The sequence below is a fragment of the Bombina bombina genome, chromosome 1 (genome assembly GCF_027579735.1).
Source record: "Bombina bombina isolate aBomBom1 chromosome 1, aBomBom1.pri, whole genome shotgun sequence".
Lineage (NCBI taxonomy): Eukaryota > Metazoa > Chordata > Amphibia > Anura > Bombinatoridae > Bombina > Bombina bombina.
Window position 1 is genome coordinate 820,018,241 of NC_069499.1, and position 24,591 is coordinate 820,042,831.

Here is a 24,591-nt window from a genome sequence, read left to right on the forward strand (position 1 = left end):
CAAGATGCTATGACTATAGAAAATGTTGTATATTTGATCTCCAAATGAAGGGTTGCAGCTGCAAAGGCAGCAATGAATTAACCAATTATTTTCATGTTTTATTAGTAAAAACAATATTCAATTAGCTTAGCTTCTTGCTTACCCAAATTGAACATTATTTAACTTCATATTTAGCAGCTAGTTTTTTGGTTATTTACTTTTGGGCATGAGTATTAAGTAACTACAGGCGTACCTCGGAGATATTGCAGGTTCGGATCCGGACCACAGCAATAAAGTGAATATAGCATTAAAGAGATTCACACTAATTTTTTTTTGTTTTCCAGTGAATATAAAAATTATATTTACACTATACTGTAGTCTATTAAGTGTAGAAAGACCAATGGAAATTCCAGCCCCTGGGATCAGGAAGGTGTGCAAGCTTCAAGGGTACTGCACAATACCCAAATAAGCATAAGTCACAAAAAAGAAGCAGCACCACCAAAATATCTTCAACAGATTTATTTGTGCAGACTGCACAGTATCAAAGCCAGACCAACAAACAGCAACGTTTTGGACTTAGTCCTTAATCATGCTATTAAGTGTGCAATATCTATATTTCTAAAAAAGAACAATTTACATACCTTAGTTAAAAAAATACTATATTGCTATAAAGTGCTAATCATCATCTGAGCCTTCAGTGAGTCATAGGGGTAAATTTACATGGTGAGCAGACATGATTCGCTATAGCGAATCATGTCCGCTTGACATCGCTAAATGCCGACATACGCTGTCAGTATTTAATATTGCACAAGCATTTCTATTGAAATGCTTGTGCAATGCTGCCCCTGCTCACTGGTGGGAGCTGTCAATTGTCCCGATCAGATCAGGATGACAGGTTAAGAAGCAGCTGTCTTATGACCGAGCCTGGAACAATTGGGCCTCCAAAACAGCATCCGCTGTTTAATAAATGGAGCCCATAATCTTTTTTTCTGGTGGTGTGTATATATAGATGTATATATATATATATATATATATATATATATATATATATATATATGTGCTTTTATGGGTTTATATTTTGGAAAAAAATGGAGCTGATAGACTTGCTCAAAACAGGGTTGCCACAAACCTTCAATTTGTATCTGTGAAGTGTAATAAACAGAAGAGCAATAAAACAAGGTACGCTTGTACAGAGGAATATATGTAAACTTTATTTTATCTCTAAGATGCTTACATTAGTAAACACCATAGGTCAATTTATCAAGCCCCGTACAGAAGGCTGAAGGCTCGCTGAAAACAGAAGACCGCTGCTCCATAACTTGTCCTCCTGCTCTGAGGCGGCGGACAGAAATCAACCCGATTGAATACGATCAGGTTGATTGACACCCCCTGCTAGCAGATTGGCCGCAAATCTGCAGGGGGCGGTATTGCACCAGCAGTTCACAAGAACTGCTGGTGCAATGATAAATGCTGACAGCGTATGCTGTCGGCATTTGTCGATGTGCAGCGAACATGATACACTACATCGTATCATGTCCGCACGCACATTCATAAATTGACCCCCTTGTTATTACAGCATTTTGTTGTAGTCTTTCAATAGATTAACATACCAGCAGAGTCTGAATGTTCTTAGAAGATTTTAACACTTTGTTTGTTGCAATTGTTTTTCAATGATCAAACCAATAAGATAGGTTTGATAGGATAAGCCAATATAGATTTGCATCAGGAGAAGACAGGGTACCAGCATGATCTGCAAAGTCAGGAAATCTATATGGCAAAATTAGGCTTGTCCTAACTGCCATGTGCTTTTTCAGTTTTTAAAATTGGAAAATCCACATTTTTTACAATAAAAGGGGACAAAATAAATAATGAATATATATTACAAAGTTGTCTTACTACGCATAATACATTTTTAATATTATTGTCAATTAACTGTTGGACATGTTTAGTGCAAAATTTGATAATGGCAAAGTACTTTTTTTTCAATTGCAAGCACTATTTTAATCATGAAACTTTAATTTTAAAACAAAAACAGACACAATAAGCATTATAAAAAATAAATATATTGATATGATATAGAACCACTGAAAAAAATCACTGCTTAAATATATTGATTTTATTTTACATTTTTAACAATGGACAAATTGACTCATGTCAAAACTGAGAAACTACATCAGACATAGCAAAGTCGTTTGATACTGTGTGCCCAAACTGATAATAATCTACTAGAAAACTCTCTAAGACAACATGGTGATACTGAAAAGCAATATAGTTGTTTGTCTCCCCTAACCTACAAAATATTAGAATATGGGAGACCATTGCAATCAATATGAATTCCCTTTAGCAGTGAATCTCATTGGTTTTTGTGTATTTTTTTTAATTTTTTTATTCAAAACCCTTTCAAATGTTTTGAAATTCTCACCAAACCCATTTCAAATACAATTGTGGATTGTGGGTATACTGTAGTTTGGCATTAGTATTCAATCTGTTTAATAAATGGATTTTTTACTTTTTAAACTGTACACCTGAAAATACATTTTCTCCATTTTTAGGAGGCATTTTTTGTCTGTTTTGTATGTTTAACGATATTAAAGTTATAGGCATGCTAAGTTCACATGTTAATAAAACAGATAGATTTTTGTCATTAGTAAAAAGTTAAAAATACAATTTAAATCACAATTTTAAGCTATAAAACTGCAAAAATCTGCTTAAAAACATGTGATGCCCTGTTACATATTGATTCTTTTTGTTTATTTTTAGTGTATTTAAGTAGATTTTGTTGATATATCATTCTCAAATTTTTCTAAATTCAATTAGGGTACTCTTCATGTGAAACAATATGTCTTTGAAACCAATAATAAAAACACGTTGCTATACAATGTTTTTTGTACAAAATTCAAACTGGGGCCACAGTGCCCAAAATAAATATTTGTGTCATTATTTAAAAAGGTTGATCTCAGCCACAAACGATATATTTATTAAGCAGTGGATGCTGCATTCAACTCCTCTAGGAGCAAGTCACATATACTAAGTGGGAGAGATCATACATGGGAACACTTGGCGGTCCCATGACAATAGCTTTTAGGTACGATCGGGATGATTGACACCCCTGCTAGTGGCTGATTGGCCACCAGTGAGCAGGGAGCGACATTGCACAAGCATTTCACTAGAAATGCTTGTGCAATGATAAATGCCAACAGCATATGCAGTGCAGTGCAGATCAGGTCCGCAAGACCTCGCTGAATGCGGAGAGCAATACGCCGTATTCAGCATTGCACCAGTAGCTCACAAGGGCTGCTGGTGCAACACCGCCCCTTGCAGACTCGCGGCCAATGGGCCGCCAGCAGGGGGTGTCAATCAACCCGATCGTACTCGATTGGGTTGAACTGGGGCGATTCGTGTCCGCTTGCTCAGAGCAGGCGGACAGGGTTATGGAGCAGCGGTCTTTAGACTCGCCAGAAACACGGGCCCTCAAGCTCCATACGGAGCTTGATAAATGGGCCTCAATATTCGCTACAGCGAATCATGTCCGCTCGACCATTAATAAATCTACTCCAAAGAGACAAATTTAAGGAACATTTACGAGACAAAAATATATGGTGAAAGACAACAATATGTCTAGATATTGTAAGCAAGTAATGTCTTATTTGGTAAGCATTTTTTCAGTTAGCATGTCTTAAAGGGACAGGAAACCCCAAATTTTTCTTTCATGATTTTGATAGAACATACAATTTTAATCAACTTTCCAATTTACTTCTATTATCAAATTTGCTTCATTCTCTTGTTGTCCTTTGCTGAAGGAACAGCATTGCACTACTGGCCGCTAGCTGATCACATCTAGTTAGCCAATCACAAGAGACAAATGTGTGCAGGCACCAATTAGCAGCAGATTCCACTAGTGTAGGATATGTGCGTATTCTTTTTCAACAAGGGATACTAAAAGAACAAAGCACATTTGAAAATAAAAGTGAATTTTAAGGTGTCTTAAAATTACATGCACTATCTGAAATATGCAAGTTCAATCTAGACTTTCATATCCCTTTAAGGTTACATAAGTTCAGTCAATAGTTATTTTTTTTATTATGTCTATTTGTTTACTTTACTTTGGTTGCCTTGCAATTTTCTTTTCTCTTTTTCAGCTGAGAAACTTTGATGCTAATCATATATATTTTTCTTGTATAATGGGCTAATTTGTTAGACATGATGCATTTTGCCAGTTGCTTACCATTAATTGCTCTGATAATTATATACTTTCACTTTCTGTAACTTTAAAGACTGTTTTAAAGCGAAATGACATGCAATAACAAATATTGCTTAGGGTTTAGTTTTCTTCGCTTTTGATCTTCTTTAAGTTAACAATTCAATTTGTCCCAGAGCTCTATTTTTTTTAGTTATTTAATACAAATAAATGAATAATTTAATCTTTTTGAAGAGGAAATAAATGAGGCTTGCATTCATTTGTGAAATAAACATATTAAATGTTTCTTATAAATTTTATATTTCTTGAGTATTGTAGCACCACATAATGTACAGTACAGACATAGAGGCCAAATTATCAAGCTCCGATTGGATGCCCCTTGTTTCCGGTGAGCCTAAAGACCGCTGCTCCATAACTTGTCCGCCTGCTCTGAGGCGGCAGACAGAAATCAAACCGATCGAATACGATCGGGTTGATTGACACCCCCTGCTAGCCGAATCTGCAGGGGGCGGTATTGCTCAAGCAGTTCTGGTGAACTGCTTGTGCAATGATAAATGCCGAAAGCTTATGCTGTCGGCATTTATTGATCTGCAGCGGACATGGTACGCTTCTTCGTATCATGTCCGCTTGCACTTTGATAAATATGCCCCAAAGACAGGAATAGGCAAATCAGAGAATTTTGAATTTGATCCTTTTCCTATCCATTCTGGCATGCATTTTTTTTTCTCTAGAACGATGTTAGCATTTGAATATGCAATGTGAATATTTAAAATAGTGAATCTAACATTTAGATATTCAACTGTAAACTTAAAATAATACATTTGAGTAATGTGTCCAATACATTTACTTTGAAGTATATGAGAATCAAGCTTTTGAATGATCATATTAGAATATTCAAAATAACGTTACAAATGAATGAAGAATGTTCAGTAAACATTTGACCATCATTCTGTATTTGTGAAGATTGTGGCAAAACATTTTTCCTATGTCTAGTGATATAGTTTTACTAGAGATCGGTCTTCTCTTATAGGTCAAAAGATATAATATTTTGTGGAAAATCCAGCTACAGAAAATTATATATATTTTAGATGTAATGAATGATATTATGTTTACACTTGTACAGTTTTCATTATGTAGTAGTGTCTGTCTGTCTATCTATCCATCTATCTAGGACAGACAGAGACAGACAGACAGACATAGATAGATGATAGATAGATAGATAGATAGATAGATAGATAGATAGATAGATATAGATAGGTAGAACGAGTCTGTTATTTGTGTTATTCACACTTGTTGCATATTTCTAATATAGCATATATTTGCTAATCACTGAATTATCACCACAATAATTTTACTATTAATAATTGCATGCCCCAATATACTGTCTTAATATTAATTTAATATTGTTAATACATTTTACTTTCACTAATAATTTATGTAAAGAGAGAGAATCGCTCTACTAGGAATGAACAACAAGCTATGATGAGTTACCACCCAGGAGCAGCCTCTTTTAGCCCAATTGTGCTTTTCACAGAGAATAACTTTCCTGAAGTGTATCAGTCTGATCCTGCCTAGTAAGGTCAGTCCAGCACCGATATACCAGGCAATTCTCCTCTGAGCAAGGAACATGACAACCCCACATGATCATTTCAGCCTTCTGTGGGCCTCATCAGTGAGGTGCAGAGCGCTTCTCTCTTGATATGCATTTGTATTATGACCCTGTGGAGGTCTTCCTAAGGGTAATGGGGGAATCCAGATGTGGATTCCTTGCCCAGTGTGCTTAGAGGAATATGGCTGCACCTCACTAACGAGGCCCACAAAAGGATCAAACAATCATCTGGGGTTGTCATGTGCCTTGTTCAGAAGAGAATTGCCTGGTATTTCGGGCTGGACTGACTTTACTCGGCAGGATCAGACTGATGTACTTCAGGAAAGTTTTCCTCTGTGAAAAGAATAACTGGGCTAAAAGAGGCTGCTCCTAGGTGGTAACTCGCCATAGAACAAGCTACTAAGCTGCTGTTCATTCCTGGTAGAGTGCTTCTCTCTTTGTTTGTATCACTAATAATTTGTGGCTGGCATTATCCTAATTATTCTTTGGTTACACATGCAAAAGACTTCAGAAACATTTTATTCAGACTGATAGTATATGCATTTAAGTACATTTACGAAGTAGATTTAACTCCTTCGTTAACTGGAATTTAAGAGAAAAACTTGTTTAAACAAAAATAGAGCATTTGTTTTTTTTTATTTACCTATGTGAACTATATATATATATATATATATATATATATATATATATATATATATATATAAAACAATCCAAGATGTGAATCCGCCCTCCTGGGGTCAATCATCCAGTCCTTCTGTGTACATACAGCAAGCTTCAACAAAAGCAGAGGCAAATCAGGTTTTCTTCAAAGCAATTAGTCAAATTTATTGACGTTTCGGGGGACAAAACTCCCTTTCTTCAGAACACAAATAACACACACAAACCGTGCTTAAATAGAGTGAAACACAAACAGGTACCTCCTTCTTCCTGTCAAAAAAGGCGCCAAACTGACATAATTTCCAATTTAGGTTAATGTGACCCTGGAAGTTTACAACATCCACTTCCGGGTTATTACAACAATCTTTATAAGTACATCAATTGTGAACAAAAAGGGGAATCACTTGTATCTTCAGTGGCCCCGTCTATTTAAACAGCTCACCATTAATAAACCGAGTTCTACATTGTATGTTAAAGCACAATTTACAATGTACCTCGTTCCATATATTTCTTATATGATGCATAGTGTGTACAATACTTCACTATACGTGTTTACTTATACCGGAAGTTGCGTCACTTCCGGTTCAGGTTGCACTGGAACTCTACCATTGTGACGTCACTTTCGTGACAAATATTTACAATATCACACATGCAATGCGGTGTCAGTGTTTACATAACAAGTAAGCCTAAACCATAGCGATGTCAGACGACAATTAAAACAGGCAGTAAGAATATACCAACAAACATTACGTGGTCAACCATTTTTACATGTCAAAAAAACAGACAATACAAAAGTAAGTTAATGCTCAGAGAATCTGCTGCAGGGTCACATTTCTTAATCTACGTATATAATGCTTCTTACAAGATGGGGTTTAGTGCATGTCTATATATATATATATATATATATATACACACATCATTCTTAGTTGCAGATAGTAATCAATATGTCGCATTAACACCCATCATTAAAGCAATTTTATTGGCAATGGTGCATACCTTGTAAAACCATTTCACTGTCATGTGTTAGAGTCACCTATAAGGGTGGGGAACTCAATACTGGTCTAGGGGGTACCATGGCGATAGCGCAAAATATCGCTAATCCACGTCATCGCCCAAACCTACCATAGACAATGGCCGGTGGTGCATCCCTCGTCCAAAGGCGAGAGGAGCACCCTCAGCCAGTCCCCATCCCAATAGTGACACATTACAAGGATATGTTATGTCAATGCACCAAAATTAGGCACAGAGTTCAGTCCCTTAGGATATATGGTATCCAGCCTGTACATCAATTACACCTCCATTTTGAGAAGCAGCTTATTTCTGTCTCCACCTCGTAATAGTTTAGGGATATGATCAATGAGAATCACTTTGATTGAAGATACAGGATGTTTGGCCACCAACCAGCGGAGTGCCACCGGTTGGTTGGATTCTCCTTTCTTTATGGCCTGCCTTATAGCCATTCGATGGTTGGCCATTCTTTCTCTGATTGTCCCCTGGGTCTTCCCAATGTAATGCAAACCACATGGGCATATCAACATATAGACAACGTGGTAGTTGTGCACGTTATGGAGTGATTGATGGTGTACTTCCGATTACCATGTGGGTGGTTAAATGGTTTTGTAGCTTTCATTCCATTGCAGGTGGTGCAATTAGGGCACCGGAAGCAGCCCTTCCATTTTATCTTCATATCATCATCTGAGTAACACTTTATGGGATCTGAAATGACCAGAAGGTCCCTGAGATTCGTATTGCATCTGTAGCCTACTATGGGGTTAGTTTTCTTGGCAAATTTTAGCTTAGGACTTGAGAGTAGGATGTGCCAGTGTTCTTTCATGGATTGTCCAACCCTGGACGTGTTGGGGCAAAAGTAGTGGTAAAGATGATGCTGTCCTCAGTGTTTTGCAGTCTTATTTTCTTTCGCAATAGTGTCTCTTATGTGACATCTTTAACTTGTTCCTTCACTGTGTCCAGAACAGTCGGTGAGTATTCCCTCTTCATGAATCTATTTTGCATCTCTTGCACTTAGATGCAAAATAGATTCATGAAAAGGGGATACTCACATGCTCTACCTGAATCATGATAGATAATTTTGGTTTCTTGTCCCTTTAATGGCATATTTTAAAGATATTAGTGAGCAGTAGCCATTTTAACAGGTATCATTAGAAATTGGTAAAGCATTTTTTGAATTTTTACGAAGAGATTTTAGAATTGTTTAGAATTGTTATGAAATGTCAGGGAAATGTTTAAACAGTTTATGTAAATCTTTAGTTCATGTACATTTTTAACAGTAGCAGATATTTCTATGAGATAGAACATAAGTAATTATTGACTATAGATCAATATAATTGTTTGCAACAAATCAATTGATAATGATGTTTTAAAGTTCTCAAAAAGATAATTATACATCATACAAAATCAATAGAATAATTCTTTAGACTTTAATGAAATTATCATCTAAAGCTTAAATAAATTATTATAATTGTATGATGTAATTTGTAGTAGGTGATTAATTTGTAGCATCACAAAACCCTTTTGATAAAAAATGCTTTTAATTTACAAAGTATAAGTATTAAATATATACCTCTTCAAGTGTTAAAATCTGTTTGTTTATCCATCACAAAGGTGGAATAAAAAAATGTTTAAACTGTATCACTGCATACAAAATTATCAGAAAAGGACCAGTCAACACAGTAGATTTGCATAATCAACAAATGCAAGATAACAAGACAATGCAATAGCACTTAGTCTGAACTTCAAATGAATAGATTTTTTTCTGAAAATTTTAAAAGTTATGTCTATTTCTACTCCCCCTATACCATGTGACAGCCATCAGCCAATCACAAATGCATACACGTACCATGTGAGTCATCAGCCAATCACAAATGCATATACGCTTATTCTGTGAATTCTTGCACATGCTCAGTAGGAACTGGTGACTCAAAAAGTTTAAATATAAAAAGACCGTACACTTTTTTTTAATGGAAGTAAAATGGAGAGTTGATTAAAATTGCATGCTCTATCTGAATAATAAAAGTTTAATTTTGACTTGAGTGTCCATCAGCCAAGTATTAACATTTTTTTTACTGCAGTCAATAGCCAATACTCCACCCACCATTTGCCTTATTTGGAGGAGCCAATCTGAGCTTTAGTCCACAGACAACAAGGATAGCCACTGACATAAAGTTAGTATAGAGTAAATTGTTTTGCAATTGTTATCTGATAAAGCCAATCAGGGACAGATATGTAGCTGGGTTATCCTTGAGAAGTCAGCAGAGTGTATTCGCTAATGTTCGCTGGTATTACAAGTTGTCAGCAATACGAACACGAGCTTGCATTTGCATTGCTGGGAAGCATTGAGCTCAAGAGAGTGCATTCCGTAGGCACGTGAGACACGCCATGAGAACTAGCACAGTGATGGGCAGCAAATATAAATATATATGTATATGACTTTATACATATATATATTTACGTGTTAATATGTGTTTATACACATATCAACACATACATACAGTATATGTGTATATAAGCATATACATATGTATTTACTGGGAACACACATTTCCCAAAAACCGCTATGTAAAGGCACTTTTACCGCTAACTTTAAACCTTCAACATTGCTTATTGCAGATATTTTATTATTAAAATATGACACTTGGTATTTTGTGGACATTTATAAAATTAACCAGAGATCTGATCTCTGCTTAATTTTATAAGTGCTTATTGCTACCAGGAGTTTGTCTTGCCCTAAATGTTTTATATGAAAATCTAAAGGTGTTTACTGTCCCTTTAATTAATGGCATAACTGTCTGAGCCGCCTCTGCTTATGAAAAGACGCTTTACACAAACAGGAGCAAGCTGGAGTAGGTAGAAAACACTCTACTTCTAAAACTTTAGGGCTTGGTTAGGAGTCTGAAAATGAGCAAAACTATACATTGTTACAAAAAAAAACCTGTATAGGCTTTATAAATGGATCATCTATAAAACGTTTATGCAAAGAAAAATCTAGTGTATAATGTCCCTTTAAGTTTTGAATTGACTGTATCCTATAACCACTAGAACTGTTTAGAAGTAGACATGCATCAAGGTTTCAGTCCCACTTTGTATTCTCAGAAAATCACATTTAGAACTTTCGAGCTCTGCAGCAGAATCATCAAACCCATGTTTCTTTAAACATGTCCATAACCCTGACCATTTAATACAGCAGAAGTGCATTCATCAACACATGCATAATACAAAGACTACCCAATAACATTCAATTTGAATTAATATGCCAAGTAGATTTATGACAAATATAAATTTAATTATAAATGTAATTTCCCTGTCCTGTGTATCATGTGACAGGCATCAGCCAATCATAGAAGCATATATGTATATACTGTGATTTCTTGCTCAAATGCTCAGTTTGAAAAAGTATCACTTGTAGTTTTATACTTATCTATAGTGTACTGGGGAGCCGTGCTAATCACGACCCTTCTTCACAGCGCCGCACTAAAAGGAGGCTTAGGGGTCAATTTATGTAAATGTGAGCGGACATGATACGATGTAGCATATCATGTCCACTGCACATCGATAAATGCAGACAGCATACGCTGTCGGCATTTATCATTGCACCAGCAATTCTTGTGAACTGCTGGTGCAATGCCGCCCCCTGCAGATTTGCGGCCAGTCAGCCGCTAGCAGGGGGTGTCAATCAACCTGATCGTATTAGATCGGGTTGATTTCTGTCCGCCGCCTCAGAGCAGGCGGACAGGTGAAGGAGCAGCAGTCTTTAGACCGCTGCTTCATAACTTTTGTTTCTGGCGAGCCTGAAGGCTCGCCAGAAACATGGGGCATCAAGCTCCATACGGAGCTTGATAAATTGACCCCTTTGTGCAGCATATTGTAGAGGCTACATTAAAGGACTATCTCCTTTAGCGCAGGCTCTTGGATCCGCCACGCTAAGCCTCCTATTAGTGTGGCCCTTATTTAAAGGAAACAAATGCATACTAACAAATCTAATAAAAAAGACACCATTTGATAATGTAAGTAAATGTAATACATCTATATTTTTAAGCTGTATGCTCTATCTTAGACATAAAGGTTTAATTTTGACTGCAATGTTTTGACTAATGTTTCCTGTACTTCTGGTGGTACATAGATAAAGGTCTGTGAAGAAATGTGTCTCCTCTTCAAAATAAATGAAGTAGAACGTTGTTCCAAAGTACAATGTTCTGAATACATTGTGTTCTTCTTGTGAATATTTTCCAGATTATACAGGAAATTAAATTAGCTGGATCACTGTTTCGCAACCTTTTAAGTAAAACTCCCAGGTGATTAAAAAAATGTGATATCTTAACATATTTATTTTTTTTGGAAACTCATTTCCTACACAGTTTATCAAGTTAATTTTACTCTTTATTTAACACAGTTAATTTGGTTGATTGCACTGGGTCACGTTACTGTGGTTGGTGGTTCAATGTGGTTATACTTAGGGGTATATTTAACATAGTACGATGTAGCTTATCATGTCCATTGCACATCGATAAATGCCGACAACGATTTATCATTGCACCAGCAGTTCTTGTGAACTGCTGGTGCAATGCCGCCCCCTGCAGGGGGTGTCAATCAACCCGATCGTATTCAATCTGGTTGATTTCTGTCCGCGGCCTCAGAGCAGATGGACAAGTTATGGAGCAGCAGTCTTTAGACAAGGGGCATCAAGCTCCATACGGAGCTTGATAAATCAGCCCCTTAGAGGTGGTTTCATCAACCAATTAATGGGAATGTTTCATTAACATGTGTGTGGAGTAAGCATGGTTCCTGGGACTTCTGTTAACATTGTTGGGTGATCTGTGTGAATAACTGGGTGGTTAGGGTGTGGCCAGACACAAGGAGCATGGCAATAACATCAGAGAGGGGCTATTTTATCACTTTCTTTAACACAATGAGAGCAACCTAAAAGTTTGGGTTGGGTGTGCACCCCTGTACATCACCCTAGAACCACCGCTGGTTACATTTCAGCTGACATATTTCCCCATAGTACATATATTTCTAAAGCCCTTTACCTATAATGTATCACAGTAACACTTTGTGACTTTACATGGCATGTGTATATGCGCAATTATCGAACAACATTAAGGGCAAGCGCAGGCTGTGTTATCTTAAGCTCGGCCTCATGCACAATAATGCACAATCTGCTATTACATGAAGATAGATAAACTGTTAAACAAATAAACTTAGCCTGATCAAACCTTCTTTATCTTTAGAGTGCTCTATATGTTTAATAGATAGTGCAAAGCGGAATTAGAGAACTCATAGTGCTTCTATTACAAATGATGAGTTAAGTGTTGCGTCCGAGCACAATACAAAATACTGCTTTAAATGTGCTGCTTTTTGAGACTTGAAGTTAACGATTATCGCTTGCTAGTTTGCATAACAAAAGGCATGGAAATGCTATGGAACTATAGTTTTTAAGTTAAAATTAGACTCAATACTTAAGAAACAACGCTTTAGTAATGAAAAGAAGGATTTGAGCCAGAATAAAAACAGATGTGTGAAGTTTTTTAGGCTTGAGTTTCATATAAAAACACTGAACTAAATAAAAAACTCCACTTCTTCTATGGTTTTTTTGTGCTCCATTGGCTTAGGGCTCGAGCGGTATACAACATGAATTTTACCTTATATATTATAAATAATGTTGGATGCGCCTAATTCGCAAAAATATAGTGCATACAGATGATTGTGCAATGTGTGCAAACACAAATCACTTAAAAGTGCATATAACACAAAAATAACCAGTGCAAAAATATATACAAAGTGCATAAAACAAATAAAAAAATACAAAAAAACAAGAACAAGTGTCCGTGTGTAAAACAATCAGTCACACAATGAAATGCATAAACACATGCAAATACTTATGCTGGAAATATATTGAATGGTCTCAAAGTGATTGGTCATAAAATGTTAAAGTCCTCAAAAAGACAAAAGGCTGCAGGCTTCTTCCAGAACTTGATGGTGAGACAAGTGGAGCAAATCTGAAGAAAAGTGGGAAAGAAGAAGGCACCACAATAGTGCAAAATCAGTTGTACATGGTCTAAATGCACGCAGAAAATATCATACTCACAGAGTATAGGGCACTTGAGAAGTGCCACAATCGCTTGCTGGAACTTTTGTAGCTGTCCAGATAGCTATCCCCTTGGCACATGACTCCGTCAGATGGTGGTTTTCACAGGCTCGAAATGGCACTGGTCCACACAAACACAGTCTTTAGGTGTAGCACCAAATAGGGGTGGTTGGCTCTTCTAGGTTGAGCCCAATACGTGTAAAATCACACAATTAACCCCTTAATGACAACTGACGTACCAGGTACGTCATGCATTAACAAGCAGTTAATGATAATAGACGTACCTGGTACGTCAGTTGTCTAACAGAGTGCTGGAAGCGATTGCTTCCAGCAGCTCTGAGGGTATTGCAGTGATGCCTCGATATGGAGGCATCCTGCAATACCACTTTACAAGCCTCCGATGCAGAGAGAGACACTCTGTGGCCCTCTCTGCACCGGAGCGTCATTGGTGGGTGGGAGCAAAGCAGGGAGGCAGGTGAGCGGCCTGCAATGGGCCTGTGATCATGTGGAGGGGGGCGGGATCGGAGGCGGGAGTGTCAGGGGTCGCACACGGGCACGTGCACGGGGGGGCGGCGGGCGGCGTGTGCACGGGACGGGAGCGGGTGGGAACCGCTACACTACAGAAAAATTGAATACAAAATTGGGAGAAAAGGGGGGGATTTCCATGTATATAACAATCAAAGGGTTCGGGAGGAGGGGAGGGGGGGAGCTACACTACAGAAAAGGGCAAACAAATAAAGCATATTTATTTTTACTAAACTGGGTACTGGCAGACAGCTGCCAGTACCCAAGATGGCGCCCGTTAAGCTAGAGGGGGAGGGTTAGAGAACTGTTTGATGGGGGATCCGTGAGGTTGGGGGCTAAGGGGGGATTCTACAGCAGCATATGTAAATATGCTTACCCCCCCCCCCCCCAATATACCTTTTATTTAGTACTGGCAGACTTTCTGCCAGTACTTAAGATGGCGGGAACAATTGTAGGGTGGGGGAGAGAAGAGAGCTGTTTGGGAGGGATCAGGGGGTCTGATGTTTCAGATGGGAGGCTGATCTCTACACTAAAGCTAAAATTAACCCTGTAAACTCCCTACAAGCTACCTAATTAACCCCTTTACTGCTAGCCATAATACACGTGTGATGCGCAGCGGCATTTAGCGGCCTTCTAATTATCAAAAAGCAATGCCAAAGCCATATAAATCTGCTATTTCTGAACAAAGGGGATCCCAGAGAAGCATTTACAACCATTTGTGCCATAATTGCACAAGCTGTTTGTAAATAATTTCAGTGAGAAACCTAAAGTTTGTGAAAAAGGAAACTTTTTTTTTTTTATTTGATCGCATTTGGTGGTGAAATGGTGGCATGAAATATACCAAAATGGGCCTAGATCAATACTTTGGGTTGTCTACTACACTACACTAAAGCTAAAATTAACCCTACAAGCTCCCTAATTAACCCCTGCACTGCTGGGTATAATACACGTGTGGTGCGCAGCGGCATTTATCAGCCTTCTAATTACCAAAAAGCAACGCCAAAGCCATATATGTCTACTATTTCTGAACAAAGGGGATCCCAGAGAAGCACTTACAACCATTTATGCCATAATTGCACAAGCTGTTTGTAATTTCAGTGAGAAACCGAAAGTTTGTGAAAAAAAATTGTGAAAAAGTGAACGATTTTTTGTATTTGATCGCATTTGGCGGTGAAATGGTGGTATGAAATATACCAAAATGGGCCTAGATCAATACTTTGGGATGTCTTCTAAAAAAAAATATATACATGTCAATGGATATTCAGGGATTCCTGAAAGATATCAGTGTTCCAATGTAACTAGCGCTAATTTTGAAAAAAAGTGGTTTGGAAATAGCAAAGTGTTACTTGTATTTATGGCCCTATATAACTTGCAAAAAAAAACAAAGAACATGTAAACATTGGGTATTTCTAAACTCAGGACAAAATTTAGAAACTATTAAGCATGGGTGTTTTTTGGTGGTTGCAGATGTGTAAAAGAGTTTGGGGCTAAAAGTTAGAAAAAGTGTTTTTTTTTTTTAATTTTTTCCTCATATTTTATAAAAAAAAATTATAGTAAATTATAAGATATGATGAAAATAATGGTATCTTTAGAAAGTCCATTTAATGGCGAGAAAAACGGTATATAATATGTGTGGGTAAAGTAAATGAGTAAGAGGAAAATTACAGCTAAACACAAACACCGCAAAAATGTAAAAAAAGCCTTTGTCCCAAACGGACAGAAAATGGAAAAGTACTGTTGTCATTAAGGGGTTAAAGTGATGTGTTGGAGATGATAAGGTAGGTTAAAAGTCGTGGTTCAAAGTCTTATTGCGGCCATTTAGTGGTGAACTCACAAGCGATTTGTAACTCAATGAACACAATCAAACATGCAGCTGTTAGTGATGTTAGTGTGACTAGACTATTCACAAGTGATAAAGAAATAACTTTAGTCTAGAGGGATATAGGTTCTATAAAAGAAACAAACTAGAATAGTTTTAATTAATCACATTCTGCTAAAAACAATATATCCATAAGCCACAGGTTGATTAAAAGAGAGGGCATTGATTCACAAAATAATAGGCCTACAAAAACACACTAGCGACCCAGCTGAGCAGACAAAAAGACAAACACTGGATCCCTTGCCCCCCCCCCAAAAAAAAAAAAAAAAACTTATTGTCTTTCTTTATATTCCCCATATTTATTTTTATATTTATTATATTATGTGAGAGACTTGCTACAGTGCTGTGCACCACAAGTGTGATAGAGCTATGTCAACTCCACAACCTCAAATATATATACCTAGATTCTGTCTATGAATCTTGTTTTGTTATTAGTTATATCACTTGTATTGATTACTTCTTTTTTAACTATGTCAGATTCTCCAAACTTTTAATTAAAGGCAAATAAAAGTTAAAAAAAGAAAAAGTTACTAGAAAAAAAAAAAAAACATTTGGGCTTGTAATGTAAGCACAAAAATGGAGGTGATAAGGATTGCATTCTAGTGATGTTAAAAGGATACTAAACGCAAAATGTTTCTTTTATGATTCAGATAGAGCATGCCATTTTAAGCAACTTTATAATTTACTCCTTGTCAGGGTGCCAGGAATCAGACTGAGACGAGAAGTGCAACAATAATCACACCTTTATTAATAGCAAAAAATAAAAAAATGTCCACAAGTCAAATAACAAGCCAGGAGTCAAAACCCGAGCTGGTAGTCAGACGAGCCGAGTCAGGAGCCAAAGCGAATAATCAGACGAGCCAGAATCAGGAACAAGGAAAACAGCAGAGTCAGGAACAAGCCAGGGATCAGGAACCAGGAAGGACGTCAGGCAGCCAGGTAATACACAGGAACTCTCACAAACAGGTCTGAGACAATGCAAAGGCAAAGCATACTGAACAGAGGCCCTTTAAATAATAAGTAATGACATCACAATTCTGAGACTGCATCCTGTCTCACATGGATGATGCACACCAGTATGGCCATAAAAGGAAGTGCAAGAAATGAGCAGCATCCCCCACAATGCACCATAATCAGGAAGAGAGGTGAGTAAAATGGCTGCCAGCAGCACATGGCAAACACAACAGGGAAAAAACCCTGACACTCCTACTATCATTTTTTCTTCGTTCTCTTGCTATCTTTATTTAAAAAGCAGGAATTTAAAGATTAAGGAGCCAGCCCATTTTAGGTTCAGCACCCTGGATAGTGCTAGCTTATCGGTGGTTATGTTTAGCAAACAAATAAGCAAGCATAACCCAGCTTCTCAACCAAAAACGGGCCGGCTCTTGAGCTTTATGTTCCTGCTTTTTAAATAAAGATAGCAAAGAACAAAGAGAATTTGATAATAGGAGTACATTAGAAAGTTGCTTAAAATTGCATGCTCTATCTGATTTAAATTAAGGAAAAAAATTGGGTTTAGTGTCCCTTTAACTCATCTTACCTCTTATATTTTTACGTTCCACTAATCTAGTCCTTAACGTGGCACAATGCCTACAATATTTCACTCTATGAGCTAATCTAACTACGGCAAATGATAATAAATATATAGAAAATATTTCTTGATGAACCCCTTGCAATGTTCAAGGTTGAAAAATTAGGGGGCTACATATGACGTGAAATATTTGTAAAGGAAGAAAGATGATATGATGAAAAGTATTTATATTATCTTATGTACTAAGACTTGTTTTTCTGATTTTTATTTTGTTAAAAAGCATAAAATAGACATTAACTCAATATTTATTAAATGCATAACTTCTGAAACTATAAAACAATATCTAGGTTTTTCTTTTAATGGTTCCAAAACAAATTAGTCACAGCTTGGCATTTGCATGGCGATATCCAAATTTAAAATTTCATGAAACTTTAACCCCTTAATGACCACAGCACTTTTCCATTTTCTGTCCGTTTGGGACCAAGGCTATTTTTACATTTTTGCGGTGTTTGTGTTTAGCTGTAATTTTCTTCTTACTCATTTACTGTACCCACACATATTATATACCGTTTTTCTCGCCACTAAATGGACTTTCTAAAGATACCATTATTTTCATCATATCTTATAATTTACTATAAAAAAAAATATAAAATATGAGGAAAAATTGAAAAAAAACACACTTTTTCTAACTTTGACCCCCAAAATCTGTTACATATCTACAACCACCAAAAAACACCCATGCTAAATAGTTTCAAAATTTTGTCCTGAGTTTAGAAATACCCAATGTTTACATGTTCTTTGCTTTTTGTGCAAGTTATAGGGCCATAAATACAAGTAGCACTTTGCTATTTCCAAACCACTTTTTTCCAAAATTAGCGCTAGTTACATTAGAACACTAATATCTTTCAGGAATCCCTGAATATCCCTTGACATGTATATATTTTTTTTTAGTAGACATCCCAAAGTATTGATCTAGGACAATTTTGGTATATTTCATACCACCATTTCACCGCCAAATGCGATCAAATACAAAAAATCGTTCACTTTTTCACAAATTTTTTCACAAACTTTTGGTTTCTCACTGAAATTATTTACAAACAACTTGTGCAATTATGGCATACATGGTTGTAAATTCTTCTCTGGGATCCCCTTTGTTCAGAAATAGCAGACATATATGGCTTTGGCGTTGCTTTTTGGTAATTAGAAGGCCGCTAAATGCCACTGCGCACCACAAGTGTATTATGCCCAGCAGTTAAGGGGTTAATTAGGGAGCTTTTAGGGAGCTTGTAGGGTTAATTTTAGCTTTAGTGTAGTATAGTAGACAACCCCAAGTATTGATCTAGGCACATTTTGGTATATTTCATGCCACCATTTCACCGCCAAATGCGATCAAATTGAAAAAAAAGTTAAATTTTTCACAATTTTAGGTTTCTCACTGAAATAATTTACAAACAGCTTGTGCAATTATGGCACAAATGGTTGTAAATACTTGTCTGGGATCCCCTTTGTTCAGAAATAGCAGACATATATGACTTTGGCGTTGCTTTCTGGTAATTAGAAGGCCGCTAAATCCTGCTGCGCCTCACACGTGTATTATGGCTAGCAGTGAAGGGGTTAATTAGGGAGTTTGTAGGGAGCTTGCAGGGTTAATTTTAGCTTTAGTGTAGAGATCAGCCTCCCACCTGACACATCCCACCCCCTGATCCCTCCCAAACAGCTCCCTTCCCTCCCCCACCCCACAATTGTCCCCGCCATCTTAAGTACTGGCAGAAAGTCTGCCAGTACTAAAATAAAAGGGTTTTTTAAAAAAAATAAAAAAATTTTTTAGCATATTTACATATGCTAGGGTGTAGGATCCCCCCCTTAGCCCCCAACCTCCCTGATCCCCCCCAAAACCGCTCTCTAACCCTCCCCTCTGCCTCATTGGGGGCCATCTTGGGTACTGGCAGCTGTCTGCCAGTACCCAGTTTGCAAAAAAAAAGTGCTTTTTTTATTTTTTTGGGGCTTTTTTCTGTAGTGTAGCTTCCCCCCCCCCACACAGACAAACCCCCACCACCTTGCTGATCTTTTTTTTTTTTAAAGATTTCGATATTTATACATTTTTTATTAAATCATTTTCTGTAGTGTAGCGGTTCCCACCCGCTCCCTCCCCGTGCACGCGCCCGCCCCCGCCCTCCCGTGCGCGCCCCTGCTCGTCCCCGCCCACGATCCCGCCCCCCCTGCACATAACCAGGGCCATCGATGGCCGCCACCCGCCTCCCGGTCCGGCTCCCACCCACCAACGCAGGTAGCCACCGATCTCCGGTGCAGAGAGGGCCACAGAGTGGCTCTCTCTGCACCGGATGGCTACCAAAGGTTATTGCAGGATGCCTCCATATCGAGGCATCACTGCAATAACCGGAAAGCAGCTGGAAGCGAGCAGGATCGCTTCCAGCTGCTTTCCAAACCGAGGACGTGCAGGGTACGTTCTCAGGCATTAACTGCCTTTTTTTTGAGGACGTACCCTGCACGTCCTCGGTCGTTAAGGGGTTAAAGGGACAGTCAAGTCCATTTTTTTTTTTTTTTTTTTTTTTTTTTTTATGATTCAGATAGGGCATGTAATTGCAAACAACTTTCCAATTTACTTTTATCACCAATTTTGCTTTGTTCTCTTGGTATTCTTAGTTGAAAGCTGAACCTAGGAGGTTCATATGCTAATTTCTTAAACCTTGAAGGCCGCCTCTAATCTGAAAACATTTTGACAGTTTTTCACCACTAGAGGGCATTAGTTCATGTGTTTCATATAGATAACATTATGCTCATGCACATGAAGATACCCTGGAGTAAGCACTGATTGTCTAAAATGCCAGTCTGTCAAAAGCACTGAAATAAGGGTGCAGTTTGCTGAGACTTAGATACAAGGTAATTACAGAGGTAAAAAGTATATTATTATAACTGTGTTGCTTATGCAAAACTGGGGAATGGGTAATAAGGGATTATCTATCTTTTTAAACAACAAAAATTCTGGTTTTGACTGTCCCTTTAAAGGCCACTGATCTAAATAACAATTATTATTCATCATGAGTGTTTTTTTGCAATGTAGTGAAATCTGCAAGATGACTTCACAAATTCACTGAACTAGTGAAATTAATTGATGTCTCACCAAGATATATAATGTATCTATATATATAACATGCAGTGCTCATAACAACATAATAGAAGGTTGTTTTCCAGTTGAAAAAGCTCATACATGTGTGTTCTACATAATTTTCTCTTAAAGGCTTGGAAGATTTGCTTAAATAAATGATGGGGTAAGCATTTCAAAATGGTATATAACCTGGAACAAAAGAAAAAAAAACTAAGTATTTTCACCATTGTAAAATAAATTTCAATGTATAATACATTTTAAAACTGAGTAGTTTTTATTTTCCACACACACATGGTTTCATAATGTTATACTTCAATTTTCTTGCCTGATACAAGATTCTAGGGGACACACTGTTTAAATGTAAGATTAAAAACTACAGTGATATATTCAGCTATTCATAATGGTGGCAATGCAATGTATGCAATGTAATAATAAAAAAACCTGTCCTGGTAGAAAGTCTGGAAGAATGGTTTTGGGAAGCTCTAGCTAAGACAGACATGTTTTTTTTCCCATCTTGCTGCCTTGGCAGTAACTTAAGAAATGGTGTTTCCCTCTTCAGTGATAACTAGATACATAAAGAGGAAAGGCACTTTAAGGCAAAGGTTTATATATGCATCAGATATTAATCCCTTCCTTGCAAAACACATTGGGCTACATTGCGAGTGGCACACCATTTTGCAAAAGCAATATCCGCTCTTTGCACTCGTATTACAAGTTAAAAGTAAATGTGAATGCGGGAGTGCAATCGCGATTTACGTTCGTCGGGTAAGCTTCAGAGCTCTAGTTAACTGTGAGGCAAAAAAAAGTTTTTAAAAAATACTGCAAAAATACATTAAAAGTAGAGTTACAATCATAACAACAATGTGATATAAAATATTAATAAAAAATATTGCACAAAAAAGTTATAGGGGCTGAATTATATGAGGGCTAAGGGCTTTAACATAGAGATACATACATACACGGGTAACCATGTATATATATATATATATATATATATATATATATATATATATATATATATATATATATGCAGAGAAAAAGTAAAATGATTCACAACCAGCTCCAATCCACAGTTATAATGTAAGAGATGCAAGTTAGTGAGTAGAGGAAACGGAGCGCATACACTATCACAAAAACGCTATGCGTAACTATGTTCCATGAACTGAGCCGTGTATGTAATATAGTGCAACCTGAAATAATCACAGAGAGACCATTGCAATACCAAAGGACGGTTACTCACCACCCCAGGTAAGAGGGACAATCTGACAAACAGGATCGTGCACAAAACGGCCGGCGTTAGTCTTCAGTATGCGCTGCAAACCCGGGCTCCAATGCACTTCCGGGTATCACGTGTTGCAATCCTCCAATAGCGGTCTGGTGGTCTGTCTCCCAAAGCGTCACTATAGAGTGAACTGATCCACAGCGCAGCTGAGAGGTGCCCAGAAGCCGGTTAGGGAAAGTAGGTAGCTTGAATTGCAAAAAGAAAAAGCCAGCACTTCTCCCAGGATAAATGATAAAAACGATCTTTATTTCATAAACATTAAAAATAAGTTCGGAAGGAATGCAAAGCTAGAAAGTATGCTTTACATGTTTCGGCAATTGCAGCCTTAATCATAAGCATACTCCCAGGTAAAATTAGCTAAAATAAATAGTGCTTGCCCTTCACTTATTGGTTGAATTAAACATGTGACTAATAGTACCTGGATGCACCTATGGGTGGACATTTAAGGTGGAAATAGATCATTATAAAATAACTGACCCATAGCTGTCAGGTCAGATTAGATGGTGACAATGTTATTCATAGTGCAAAGACTTGTTTTTGTTAAATAAGTAAATAGGTTATATTATAGAAAAAAACAACAACACTATTCCTGATAGGAGAATTTTAACATTGAAGTCATATATATTTGCAACGATGAAAGTAGTAATGGATATAAATTGAATTAGATGTTCGGTAAGAAAAGGTGACAAACCTACCACAATGTATATAGTATGGAAAACACTTCCAAATAAATATATAAATGAAAAATGTGTGAGTAAATATTATATAAAATTACACTCAACATTATAAGCTTAAAGGCTAGAATTTATATAATATATAATTATAAGAATGTAAATGTATAAATCTCACTACACCAAAGTACTTATAAAGTCATTGAATTTCAATGAACATAAAGAAATTTTTGTGCAACTACACTCATGTGATGAGGGTTCAAGACTCAAAATCAGGTAAATATCAATAGCACTACATTGTAATAATTACAATGTTGTGATAGAAAACACTATTCCCAAAAATTGATTAAATCAAAAAATGAGTTATAACCTTTAGGGATTCTGGTATCTAAATTGAAAATCCAGAACGCCTCACGTTTCAGGAGTAGTTTGCCAATATTGCCCCCACGTTTGGGCAGTTTGACAGCTTCAATGACCATCCATTTCAGTGTTCTATTATCGCTATTGTGTTCCCGAATGAAATGATTCGCTAGTTCAGAACATTCGTCTTTCCGTTTAATGTCAGAGAGGTGTTGCCTAATTCTCTCTGACCTCACGGATTGTACACCCAATATATTGTTTCTTATTGCATGTACACCAGATCATGTATACTGCGTATTTGGACCTGCAGTTAACACATGTATCCAGTTGATAAGTTTTTCCATTAGTATGTGATGAAAAGGTTTTTGACAAATGTCCAAAGCTGCATGGAATACAGTGGCCATAACCACATCTGTTCATTCCTGTCACCTGTAACCAGGAACTTTTTGGTTTGTCACTTTTTAACTCACTAGGGGCAGGATGTTACCCAAGGTTACTCCTTTTCTGTAAGAAAAATTGCAACCTTTTTGCACTACATGCTGTAATCTGTCATCCGCTGAAAGCATGGGTAAATGTTTTTTAATTACTTCACAAATTCTGTGATAATCTGAGGAGCATTGGACAACAAAATTGACTTTATCAGTGGAAAAATGAGATTTTTTGTCTCTTTTTCTTTCACTCAGTAGAGATTTGTGGTCAATTGCCTCAATCTCTGTTTTTGAGAGACAAGTCTTACAAAAGTTTGAGAATTTTCAGTATGAGCCTAATGATCACTGGCTTACGGTAGATGTAGTTTCCCTTTATTCCTCTATCATTTCATTCGGGAACACAATAGCGATAATAGAACACTGAAATGGATGGTCATTGAAGCTGTCAAACTGCCCAAACGTGGGGGCAATATTGGCAAACTACTCCTGAAACGTGAGGCGTTCTGGATTTTCAATTTAGATACCAGAATCCCTAAAGGTTATAACTCAATTTTTGATTTAATCAATTTTTGGGAATAGTGTTTTCTATCACAACATTGTAATTATTACAATGTAGTGCTATTGATATTTCCCTGATTTTGAGTCTTGAACCCTCATCACATGAGTGTAGTTGCACAAAAATTTCTTTATGTTCATTGAAATTCAATAACTTTATAAGTACTTTGGTGTAGTGAGATTTATACATTTACATTCTTATAATTATATATTTCAATAAATTCTAGCCTTTAAGCTTATAATGTTGAGTGTAATTGTATATAATATTTACTCACATATTTTTCATTTATATATTTATTTGGATTAAGTGTTTTCCATACTATATACATTGTGGTAGGTTTGTCACCTTTTCTTACCGAACATCTAATTCAATTTATATCCATTACTACTTTCATCGTTGCAAATATTTATGACTTCAATGTTAAAATTCTCCTATCAGGAATAGTGTTGTTGGTTTTTTCTATAATATAACCTATTTACTTATTTAACAAAAACAAGTCTTTGCACTATGAATAACATTGTCACCTGATGAGAAAGTGCGATTAACTATTAAATGCACTTCCATTTTTTGTTGCCATCTAATCTAACCTGACAGCTATGGGTCAGTTATTTTATAATGATCTATTTCCACCTTAAATGTCCACCCATAGGTGCATCCAGGTACTATTAGTCACATGTTTAATTCAAC